At 39.3% G+C, this 12,745-nt stretch overlaps 1 pseudogene; it reads left to right on the top strand.

The window, feature by feature from the left end:
* The first annotated feature begins 12,184 nt into the window (after positions 1–12,184).
* On the top strand, positions 12,185–12,463 carry LOC118831155 (annotated as a pseudogene).
* Positions 12,464–12,745: the final 282 nt, after the last annotated feature.

The following is a 12,745-nucleotide window of genomic DNA, read 5'->3' as shown; positions in this document are numbered from 1 at the left end:
AGTGAATCTTGCTCTCATTGGATTCAACCTGAGGAGGGAATAACATACATATTCAATTGGGTATCTTACCCCACAGGAAAGAAGGAGGAAGGAGACAAAAAAGGAGGGATGATAGAAGGGAGGGCAGATAGGGGGAAGAGGTAATCAAAGGCAAACACTTTTGAAAAGGGACAGGGTCAAGGGGGAAAATTGAATAAAAGGGGATAGAACAGGAAGGAACAAAAATATAGTTAGTCTTTCACAACATGTGTATTGCGGAAGGGTTTTGCATAATGATACACATGGGGCCTATGTTGAATTGCTTGCCTTCTTAGGGAGGGTGCGTGAGGAGGGAAAAGGGGAGAGAATTTGGAACTCAAAGTTTTAAATGCAGATGTTCAAAAAATAATTTTTACATGCAACTAGGAAATAAGATATACAGGCAATGGGGCATAGAAATCTATCTTGCCCTACAAGAAAGTAAGAGAAAAGGAGATGGGGGTGTTGGGGTGACAGAAGGGAGGGCTGACTGGGGAAAAGGACAATCAGAATATATGCCATCTTGGAGTGGGCGGGGGGGAGGGTAGAAATGGGGAGAAAATTTGTAATTCAAACTCTTGTGGAAATCAATGCTGAAAACTAGATCTATTAAATAAATAAATAATAATTTAAAAAAAAAGAATGTGGATGCTAAAAAAAAAAAGAATTCTGATCAATCAATTGACCAGCCATGATTCCAGAGCACTTCTGATGAGCTGTGCTATCTTTTTCCTAACACAGTGGTGAAGGATTCAAAATGTAGAATTAGATATGTTTTTGGACATGTACAATTTGGGGATTTTTTTTTGTGTGACTATGGATATTTGTTACAAGGGTTTCATTTTTCCTTTTTTCTTTTAAATGTTGGGGTGAAGAGAAAAAAATAAGCACTTGTTAATTGAAAATAAAATACTTTTTTAAAAAATACCAAATAATCTGCTGCAATGTAAAAAACACAACTATGAGATAAGATTATCTATACAGACCTGGAGAAAGAATGAATAAAATTCCCAGCATATCTGTAAAAGGCAAAACAATAGTAAATTGGAGGAGAAAGGTATGTAATCCAGAATTGGTGGACTTGTCAGTTCAACATATTGTACATAAAGTTATATGTACACACAATTACGCACACTATTAACTGTGGACATGTATCCCACCTCAAAGATGATCACATGTCTTACTAGGGTCAGTTGGAATTTTGACTGTTTCCCTGGTTCAGTATACTTAGTGACTAGTTCAATCCCTGAACCCTCTTACCTAGCTCACTGCAGAGCAAGGTACTCAATGTCTACCTGGGGGTCGTTAATTCCATACCTCCAACTGGGAAAGTTTTATTGTCTTTTCTGTCCTTATTCTAAGGTCAAAAAAGTTAAGGCAGCCTTTCTGAGCATATGGAAGAAGTTAACATGGAAGTAGTTTCTCCCTTTAGAAATACGTAGTTCTTTGTTGGTTACAAAATTGATCGTGTTTGCTTATCTTCTAAATCAGGAAACTGACTGAGAGAAATGAGATGGGGACGAGTGCAGGTGCATATTTCTAAGGACTAAAGTGGACAACTGAAAGCAAGGAAAGACTTTCCTCTTAACTCAGAAGAAAAAATAAGTATGATAATAAGGCTTGAGCCTCTGTCATCTAACTCCTAATTCAGTCTTCTTTCTACTATGGATTTCCACCACAGATTGTTGTTTGTCCTTCATTCTCTAAGAGGACTAATGAAATCAGGAGGGTGATGTCTTAACTTGTGAGTGAATTAGATTAAAATGAGGCAGAGCTGTGCAAAGTCATCAGCCTCATTCTCCCCTCCACGGTCATCTGTGTCCAGTGGCAAGACACAGATCAGGACAACTGCAGATGACCCCAGATGCAGTGGGAGACCTTTTTAAGCTAAAGTCTTTCCCAGGTTTCAGTTTGTCTGAGGCAACACCCATTCAGTGGTTTAAGGCTAGGTAAGAAATGAGGCAAAAAATGGCTTAATTTGCCTACTTAAAAAAATCGAACTGGGAAGGGAAGACCCTCAGGATTTCTGGCCATAACAGAAACAATTTCTATTTGCACTTCTCTGAGCCATCAAAACCCAAGCAATGACCAAGTGAGGCTTGGGCTGGGACTATGGTTGGCCAATCAGTGAGAGCCAGAGTGATTTGGGTTTAAAGCATGGTCAAGTAGCTCCATTTGAATCTGAATGGGATTTCTATCTCCAATAAAAGTAAAGCCCATACCTATTCACATTTTTTAAGGAGAAAGCGCCTGGCTACAGAAAAGGGAAGGCAGGTCCTCAGACTGACTTAGGAGAAAGATAGCTTTGAAGGTAGAAGCAGTAACTGTATCTCCCTTTATGAGGGAAAGGAAGAAGGACACTGATAAGGTGGAGCGCATCCAGAGGAAAGGAAGTAAAATGGTGGATGCTGAAGAGCCTTAAGTCTGTGTTACATGAGAATTAGTTGAAGGAACTTTTGGCCCTGAGCAGAGAAAATTTGGGGGTAGAGATGAGGGTTAGCATGATGACTGTCTTCAACTATTTGAAGAACTCTTATGTAGAAGAAGGATTAGATTTGTTGGCCAAACCTGAGGCCACAAATCACACTACTATTTTTCACAGTGTGTGTATGTATATATACATACACATATATGTGTGTATGTATATACACATATATGCGTACACACCTGTATCTATATCTATACATCTATCTATAGCTATCTATCTATAGTGCTACTGATATTGTGTCTCTAACTCCACTTTCCCCATAAGTCCTGTGTGCTTTAATGCATACAGGTAATGTAGCAAATATGGTTTTCTCTGCTTTACAGAAGAGAAAACTGAGTGTTGGGGTACTTAATGGACTTAGATACGGCTGCATAGTTAGTAAATGGTAAAGAAGGGATTCAAATCAATGTCTTAGTCAACTAAAGCCAATGAGCTCTCTTCCTACGTCTCTACTTCATCTGCTTAATAATGCATAATAATGCTTCATGTTAGAACTTCATATTTTAAAAATTAAACTTCATACATAGTTATCTCATCTGATAACCATAATTCCACAATATGACAAAGGCAGGTAGAATAGCAGCCCCAGTTTACAAATGAAGAAAAGGAGAATAAACGAATTTTCTATCACCTGGGGGCAAAGGATGTTCTGGGAAATCTTCAGTATGATTCTTGGGAAGAATAATTTTTTTTCAAGTCTAAATTGCAATTCTTCTATGAAAGACTAATGAATCTGGTAGATTTGGAATAGGCAGAATTAATTATGAACACAATTTGTCTCTTAACCTCTTATGTCAGTTTTATGACTTATTACATAACTATCCTACTACTCTTTGAAATGTTGGTATCATTTTGGAGTAGATCATCTATTTTCCCACAACTCTGTGACAATGGATTCAACCATTTGTTGAGAGTTGGATTTTTTTTCATTCTAATGAGTAGATAGTAACTTAAGGTTGTCTGTTTCCCCCTCCCTCCCTGCATACAAACATACACTTTTCTAACTATTAATGAGTTTGGTCATTTTTTCATATAATTATTAATTATTTGTATTTCCTCCTTATAAATTAACTACTTATGTCCTGTGATCATTGCTGCATTAAGGAGTGTGTTATTATTAATCCCATATTCAGTACCTACGATATGCCAGGCATCATGCTAAGTACTGCGGGATAAATACCTAAAAAGTCAGACATTCCTTATATTCTTACATCCCACCTACCACATTGTATCTGCAGCGCGTGTATTTTATGTTCCCAGATAAGTCAGTATGGGATACTTACAAAAATAAATATAAAATGATTTGGGGGAGGCACCAAGAACTGGGAGGACCAGTCAAGATCCCATGGAGGAGATGGCATCTGAGCTAACCCTTGCAGAGGGCTGGAAGTTCCAAGAAATGGAATTGAAGACTATGAGAATTCCATGTGTAGACAACAACCCCTGCCAAGATATAGATTTGGGAACTGGAATGTCATGCATGATTGGGGTAAAAGCAAGCAGGGAAATTTGGCTGGAAAGTGGAGTGCCTGAAGGGGAGTGACATATAACCAACTTGGAAAGACTGTACCAGCTTGTGAAGAACTTAAAATTCCCAATATAGGAGTCTGTATTTTATCCTATGAAGAGTAGCTCAAGTGACATGATTAGACCTGTGCTTTAGGAATATCAATTTGGCAGCTATGAGTGGATTGAAAAGGACAGAGCCTAGACACTGGGAAACCAATCATGAGCCTTATGATCTTCACAGGGAGAGGTCACGAAAGCCTGAACTAAAGGATGGCCTAGCGAGTGTACAAGATAAGGAGGCAGGAGATGTGGAAGACGTAGAATTGACCAGATTTGGGAACTGATTGGATTTGCAAGGTAATGCAAGCTGAAGAGTCAAGGGTCAATTTCTTATAGATCTAGACACTAAACTTTTATGTCCGATATAATTAATTTAAATATTTTCCCCATATATTTTGCCTGCTTTTCTTTTTAGAAATATTGTTTTTTGTTGTGCAAAACCATTTTATCTTTATACAAACTCAGCAACTTTGTCTCCAGTGATTTCTTCTTTTGGTTTTGTTAGTAAAAATGTCCTTCTCCATAGTGAACATTGATATTATTTATTTTTCTTCTACTTTTGGGTATTTGTTGAGAGAGAGAGAGAGGGAGGGAGAGAGAGACAGAGAGAGAGACAGAGAGAAAGACAGACAGAGAGAGAGAGAGAGAGAGAGAGAGAGAGAGAGAGATGTTTGATCCAGTTAAAGCTTATTGTGACACATAATTGAAGGACTGGTTCTAATTTTTTTTTGTTTTTTGCCATATACCCATCTAATTTTCCTGGAAGTTTTATTTTTATTTTTTTACTGATTAGTCATTCCATTGTCCATTGTCTTTTACATATAAGTTGAATATGTTCTAGTTTTTTATGTTCCTTGGGCTTTATTTCTGAGATCTCTGCCTCTATTTACCTATTTGCCTTTTCATTTAACAATGAGGGATATTTTTCATAATTACTGCTTTGTAGTACATTTTGATATCTGGCAATGGCAGTCCCCTTCCAAAAGTTTTATTTTTTCATAATTCTTCTTGATATGCTGTATGCTTAAATATTAGCTCACATGAATTTTGTAATGATTTTGTCTAATTCTATGAAATAATCTATTGGTATATTGATTGGCATTCCATTTTATCTGTAAATTTATTTGAAAATTATTGTCATTTTTACTATGTCATAATTTACACAGGGCTGGCCTCAAAGCCAGAAGATCTGGTTTAAGTCCAACCTCTGACACTTAGTGGGTGCGTGACCTAGATGAGATGCATGCTCTTAGTGCTGTAGCCAATCCTCTAAGACTAGAGGAGCAGAGAACATGCTGATTTTCATGGGTAGAGAGCCTTTACTTCTGTATATTTGTGGTAATTCTACAGTTTGAGAGTTTGGCTATCAGACTTCTAGCAGATATTTTTTGCCAAGATTTGTCTCCACTCAAAAATGGGTCTTATTTTATTTGTATTGATTCTTTTCATGCAGCTCTACTCTATTTTTTAATTAAAATTATCTTTTATGAACACCTCTGGGTCTGTGTGTGTGTGTGTGTGTGTGTGTTATTGTTATCTTTGTTTTTGATTAATCATTCTACCACTAGTCATAAATGTGAGTGGCACCTCCTTTCATTTGTAGCTCAAGTATCCATTTGGAGGTTATTGTGTTCCATTGTACAAGATGTTGCTCCAAACTTGTCTTCTACCAGATTGTGTTTGAGTTTTCCTGACAATTCTTGTCAGAGTCCTTTCTCCAACAGTTCAGGTTTTTGGTTTTGTCAAATACTGAGCTATTGTGTTCAGCTGCTTCTGAATCTTCCTAGTCTGTTACAGTTCTCTGTTTTTCTATTTTTAATCTGTCCTATGTAATTTTGATAATTGCTACTAATAATTTGTTCATTTTCCTCTATATTCTAGTCCTTTCGTTCCTCCAAATAAATTTTGTTGTTCTTTTGTCTAGTTCTATAAAGTAATACCTTGTTAGAAAGTCTGGTATATCCCTAAATCCACAAATTTATTTAGGTATCACTGTTATTTGTTATTGCATTGGCCTGACTCAAGCATGAACAATGAGTCTTTGTCCCATTATGTCTTCCTTTCTTTCTATAAAAATGTTTTGTAGTATTTATATGTTCTGAATGTCTCACAAGTTAATACCCAAAGATTGTGTATTTTCTAATTAATTTTAAAGGAATTTCTCTTTCCATAATTTCTTCCTTCTTTTGTTGGCAACATATAAAAATGAAGATGACTTTCAACCAATTTGACTGGCATCTTTTACTGGATGAATCTTTAATGGTCCATCTGGTTTCTCCTGAGATTTGTCTATATAGGTTATCTATTTCTTCTTTTGTTAATTTTGGTGCTTCCCAGTCATCTCTACATTATGCCACCGTGGTGTCCCCTCCCACCTCTCTGCAGCTAGCTTCACATGCCGTCTTCCCCCATTAGCAAGTAAACTCTTTGAGGGTGAGAACTGCTGTTCTGGAACATACAGTTAGTTCTGCTATAACCTGCACTTGTTATGTAACTGGTTATTTGCTATAACATATGAACTCCTCAAAAGCACCAAGTCATGCAAAATCAAGGAATAAAAACCATAGGATTTATGGAGAAAATAGGGTTGGGGTACAGCATCAGTTACACATTTTATAAAAGATAATAACCTAATAAAAATGGTAGCAAAGTTTTAAAATATGTATATATGTAATTTATTTGTGTATATGTGTGCGTGTGTGTGTGTGTGTGTGTGTGTGTGTGTGTAAACTATGCTACCATTTTATTAGGTTCCTATCTTTTAAAAATATATATTTAACTTTACACACACACACACATACAGATAATATATTGTATGTGTATATGTGTACACAGATACATGTATATGTATATACATGCATACACATATGATACACACATATATGTACTTATACATATATATGCTTATACACACGCATGTGTGTATGTATATATACATATACATACACATATATCACAATAAACAGCGGTGACCTTCATGGCCCTGTGCTGCTGCTAGGCCTGTGTCCTAGGCTGGACTAGTATATTGAATAAGGACTCATAAGGACAGGTTTCTATAACTCTAGGCCTCAGGCTGAGGACATGGAGGAAGGGACTGGGGGGTGATTGTGGGGACTAGCCCTCCTCTGCCCACAACTGCACCAGAAGATATACAATAAATATGGCTCTCACCTCTCTATTAAGTGAGTCTGATTCCTATGAATGTTACACCAGGAATCAAGATCAAGGAAAGAAGTCTTGATAAGAATCTTGGCTCAAACTAAAACAATGTAATTGGAAACAACCAAAAGGAAACTGAACACTATAAAATTATGATGGTTAGCCTCAAAGAAGAAAACAGAAAACAACCTCCTTCTCTTTGCAGAGGTGAGGAAATAGGAAAGTGGAACACTGCATATGCTGTCAGAATCAGATGGTGTGTTTGTTAGTTTTGCTGAACTGGGTGGTTTTTCTTTCTTTTTTAGCCTTCATTATAAGGGTTGATTCTCTAGGAAGGGAGAAGGAGAGATATATTTGAAAATGAAGGTGATATAAATAAAGTATCTCAATATAAATTTCTTTAAAGGGGGCATGAGGGTATAATATGATTATGTGACATGGGAGATTCTGGCAAAGGACCCCCCAGCTTGGAGTGCCCACATCAAAAAAAGTGCTGTGCTCTATGAAAAAAAGCAGAACTGCAACAGCTCAAAAGAAGCATGAGAGGCACAAATTTAGAGACATCTCCACTCCAAATGTTCATATGGACTATTTGCGCCCACCGTGTGGTAGAGCCTTCCCAGCTTGTATTGGTCTGATCAGTCACAGTCAACACACTTTAATTTGACTCCAACACAGCGATGTCATTTTGGTCCTCTTCAAGAATGAAGGACAGCAACCACCAACCAACCAGCCAAAGCAGAATGAAGAGTACATATAGAAGTCAAAAGAATAATGACTTCTAATCCTCAATTTCTGCTTGTTAACTGCATCGCTTCAAACAAATTTCTACAGTATGGAGTAGTAGAAAGGGCACTAGACCTAGAGTCAGGAAAACCTGTGTTCGAAGTCCAATTCAGATACTTATGAGCTATGAGACCCTGGGCAATCTCTGACCCTGACGTAACCTCTCTGTGCATCATCTTCCTCTTCTGTAAAATGTGGGAGTCATTTCCAGCTCTAACTATATGATCTTACAATAAGAAGTCACAACCTATTTTAATCTCAATTTCTTCATTTGTAAAATGGAGATTCAAACTTAGACACGGAAGGGACCACAGAGGCCATTTTATTCAACCAGGAATACAAAATCACTCTTCAGCCATCCAAAGAAGTATCTAGCTTTCCGAAGAGTGACAGGGAACTCACTATCACTGAAAGCAGACCACCCAATTTTGGACATCTCTAATTGTGAAGATGTCGGTCCTCGTATTAAACCAAAATTTGCCTCCACCAATGCTAAGTCCCCACTCCAACCCTCCACCAGGGATAAGCAGAATAAATTTTAGTCCTTTTACATTTGAAAAACCTCGCAATGTCTGAACATGGTCAACATAGCCATCCTAAGTCTAAACTTTCTCCACCCTTTTCCAGGCTGTCTTCAATTCCATCACCCGAACGTGGCATATTTTCAAACTGGTTGTCCTCTCCTATCTATGCTCTAGATTGTCCTAAAACTACAGCCTAGACCAGGGATAGGGAACCTGCGGCCTCTGGGCCACATGTGGCCCTCTAGGTCCTCCAGTGCAGACATTTGACTGAATCCAAACTTCACAGAACAAATTCCCTCAATAAAAGGATTTGTTCTATAAAACTTGGACTGAGTCAAAAGGCCACACCCAAGGACCTAGAAGGCCATGTGTGGTTTCTCCACCCCTGCTCTAGATTGTCCTAAAACTATAGCCTAGACCCAGATAGAATACTCCAGGTATGGCATGAGCAAGACAGAATACTCTATGGTGGGACTATCACCTCCCTTACTGAACATAAATTCTATGAATTACATCTTCCCTGCCTATTGAAAGGCAGCATTGTAGAGTGAGTGGCCTGCTGAACCTGGAGTTAGGAAGAGGTAGCTTCAAGCTCTACCACATTATCACCTGGGTGCCTATTCAACAAATCCACAAGCATTTATTAAGTGCTTACTATATGCCAGACACTGTCATACGCACTGAGACAAAAAGGCAAAATCAGATCCTTCCCTTAAGGAGCTCATGTGTTAGCGGGAGCAAACAATGTGGAGACAACTTTGCACAAACCAGGCAGACAGACAGACAGAGAGACAGACAAAGACAGAGACAGACAGAGAGATAGACAGAGAGACAGATAGAGATATAGAGATAGAGAGATAGAGAGATAGATAGATAGATAGATAGATAGATACAGAGATTAAATGGAGGAAATTCTAAAGGAAAGGCGTTAACATTAAGGGGGACTGTGATCCGCTTCATGCAGAAGGTGGTATTCTAGGTGAGACCTGAAGGAAGCTAGAAGAGCCAGAAGGCAAAGATGAAGAAAGAGAATTCCAAGTGAGAAGGACCACCAGTGAAAATGCATAGCATTGGGGGCAGCATGGCCTGGGAGAAGACCATCAAGCATGCCAGTGTCACTTTACTATGGAATAATGGCATAAGAGGATTGGAAAGGTAGGAAGGGACCAGGTTATAATGGGCTTTAAAAGCCAAGTAGAGACTTTCTATTTGATTCAGAAGGTCATGGGGAGCCACTTGAGAGTTTGTTGAATAAGTGCATAATATGGCCAGACCTGCATTTTAGGAAAAATGTTGATAGTTGAGTGGTGAATGGACTGGAGTGGAAAGACACTTGAGGCAGGGAGATCATCCAGAAGGCTATTACAGTAGTCCAGGCTTGAGGTGATAGCAGCAGCATCAAAGGAGAAACAGATTGAATATGGTAAGCCAGACCACCTTAAGTCTACATTTTTAAATTTCAGCTCTTAAAAATCAACAATTTCCCCCCTCCAAAAAAAATCAACAATTTAAAAAAATACTATAAAATGTAAGGAATGACTTTAACACACCATAAGCAGAGCCAGGCCTTCAGGTTTCAATGCTGGGGCTTGATTTGCTGCAGTTGATGACTTTATGCCAAGCACACAGGGAGCACCACCAACAACAAAAAGGCCTCTATGTCTGAAGAATGGCAAAGCCAAAGATTTGCCCCAACTCTACGGTGAAATGCAACTTCCTTATCCATTATTTCAAAAATTGGTTAGGTTTCTTTAAAAAGTCTAGAGCAGCTAGATGGCACAGTGGATAGAGTACTAGGGCTAGAGTCAGGAAGATTCATTTTCCTGAATTCAGACATGGTCTCAGACACTTATTAGCTGTGTGATCCTGGGCAAGTCACTTAACCCTATTTGCCTCAGTTTCCTCATCTGTAAAATGAGCTGGAAAAGGAAGTGGCAAACCACTCCAGTATCTGCCAAGAAAACTCTAAATGGGGTCACAAAGAGTCAGACAAAACTGAAAAAAATACTGAACAACAACAAAAAGTCTAGGCCATTAATAGTTTCTGGGTCTCTAGTATTTTCAATTTATTGTGAATTATGTAAAATTTCATTTACTTTAAGCTTGTAAGCTGTTTTGTTCCTCTTTAGCATTAATAGACAAGTTACCTTTAGATTACTGTGTCCTAGAGTTTAGCCTAGGATTTTACAGGTTCACTAGATATAGACCCTGGCACTCAAGAGATGCAGAGACTGGGTGAACGTTGCAAAGAGATTGTATACATCAATCATCAGCAGCCACAGCCCCACCCCCACCCCAGGTGTATTCTTCCTACATAAGAATGGTTCAGAGCTTGCTGACCCAGTTCAGTGAGTAATTGTGCAAGAAAAGTACATATTTTCCTAGGCAATTTTTCTGCTTTCAGTCATCAGACACATACTCCCCCTCCCTTTCCTCTCCATCCTCCCTCTCAAAAAGCTCTAATTTTTTCACTATAATTGAGGGAAGGGTAGAGCAAGAGGAGGAGAAAGAGGAGAAAGAGGGGAAGGAAGAAGAGAGAAGGGAAGGAGGAGGAAGAGAGGGATGATGAGGAAGAAGAGAATGAAGTAGAGAGAAGGGAAAGGAGAAAGAAAGAAAGAGAGATAGAGAGGAAGAAAAGAAAGGAAGGAAGGGAAAGAGAAAAAAGAGGAAAAGGAAAAGAAAGAGAGAGGAGGGGAAGAAGAGGGGAAGGAAGGAGAGAAAGGAAAGGAGATGGAGAATGAAAGGAAGAGGAATAGAAGGAAGGGGAGAGAGAAGAAAATTAAGGAAAGAGAAAGGATGGGAAGTGGAAGAGAAGGAAAGGACGAGAAAGAAGGGAGAGAGAAGGAAAGAAAGAGGAAAAGAGAAGGGGAGGAAAAAGGGGAGGAAGGAGAGAAAAGGGAAGAGAGAGGGAGAGAAGCAAACAAGCAAACAAACAGCAAAAGGATTGGTACCCAGAGAGAGCCATTGGTGAAAGGGCTGTGCTTTCTTGGTTATAGAAACAGGGAATAAGGGGATCTGTGCTTACTCTGGCACTGGGAACTCTCAGGTGAGGTAACTTCTCTGTCAATGCAGGTCAGCACCTTCTACCTTGCAGATGGTCTCAAAGAGTTTCCATGACAGATTAAGTGACTTGCCCAGGCTGACTCAGTCAGTGCGTATACATGGCAGGAATTAAACTCGGGTCTTCCCAGCTTTAGAGATGGTTCTGTCATCTACAAAGTACTATCTCATATATGTATATGCATAAATATGTATATGCATATATATATGCAATACACATATTATGTATAAAATGCATATATATGCACATTTCCATATTATGTATAAATAGTATGTGTTTTCTATGTGTATATGAACTATATCTGTATATACTATATATCTATATATACATAATGTAGTCATTTGACTGCAAGAGTTTTTAAAAACCAACCTCCTCTGAACCGATATATTTTTATTATTTTATTTAATGCACAAGTTAAATAATTTTGGGGGGAAACCAAATCAGGATTTATTTTTTATCGAAAGAAAAAATGCAACCAAAATAATACCAGCAACTGCTGACTCGTAGGCCTACCTTCTCAGATGGTCCATGAGGTTGGGCAGAAGAGGTCCTGGGACAGGCTGGGCTTTGGCAGCCGAGATGGGGCCGGGTGCTGAGTCCCTGCAGGAGAAGGTACAGCCGGAATTGGAGGCGGAGCACGTGGAGGGGGAGGCCACGACCCCTCTCCAGCTGCGCCACCAGCTTCCGAGTCCTCGTGGTGGGCTCCACGTTCTCGGGGAAGACGCGGCTGCTGGAAATGCTGCCCCGCATCCAGACTTTGAGCGGAAGACCCTGGCCCCGGAGCAGGGGGACAAGGAGTGGCAGAAGTGAGGGGCCGAGCAGGGCAGGAGCCCCCCCACCTGCACATTAAGACCTTAAATCTCTGATGGGCGGGGGGGGGGGGGGGGGGGGGGGGACAGAACGGTCCGTGTGTGCATATCCTGGATGAAAATAGGACATAGGAATAAGGCAGCCTTTCAGAGAAGACCTTCTATAGCAGAGCCTAAGGTCTGATAACCCATTGAAAAGCACAGAGAAAGCTAAGGTTTAACTTGTCTATTGGCAATGGATAGATGTTTATTGTGAATTATTTAACTCTGTAGGACAAAATGCAGCCTTGAAGGTTCTCCTTGGGGAAGTCATCTCTCTAACAGAGATCAG

This window comes from Trichosurus vulpecula, chromosome 9 (genome assembly GCF_011100635.1).
Source record: "Trichosurus vulpecula isolate mTriVul1 chromosome 9, mTriVul1.pri, whole genome shotgun sequence".
Lineage (NCBI taxonomy): Eukaryota > Metazoa > Chordata > Mammalia > Diprotodontia > Phalangeridae > Trichosurus > Trichosurus vulpecula.
The sequence above is the reverse complement of the archived record's forward strand: the minus strand, read 5'-3'. Positions and strand labels throughout refer to the sequence as shown.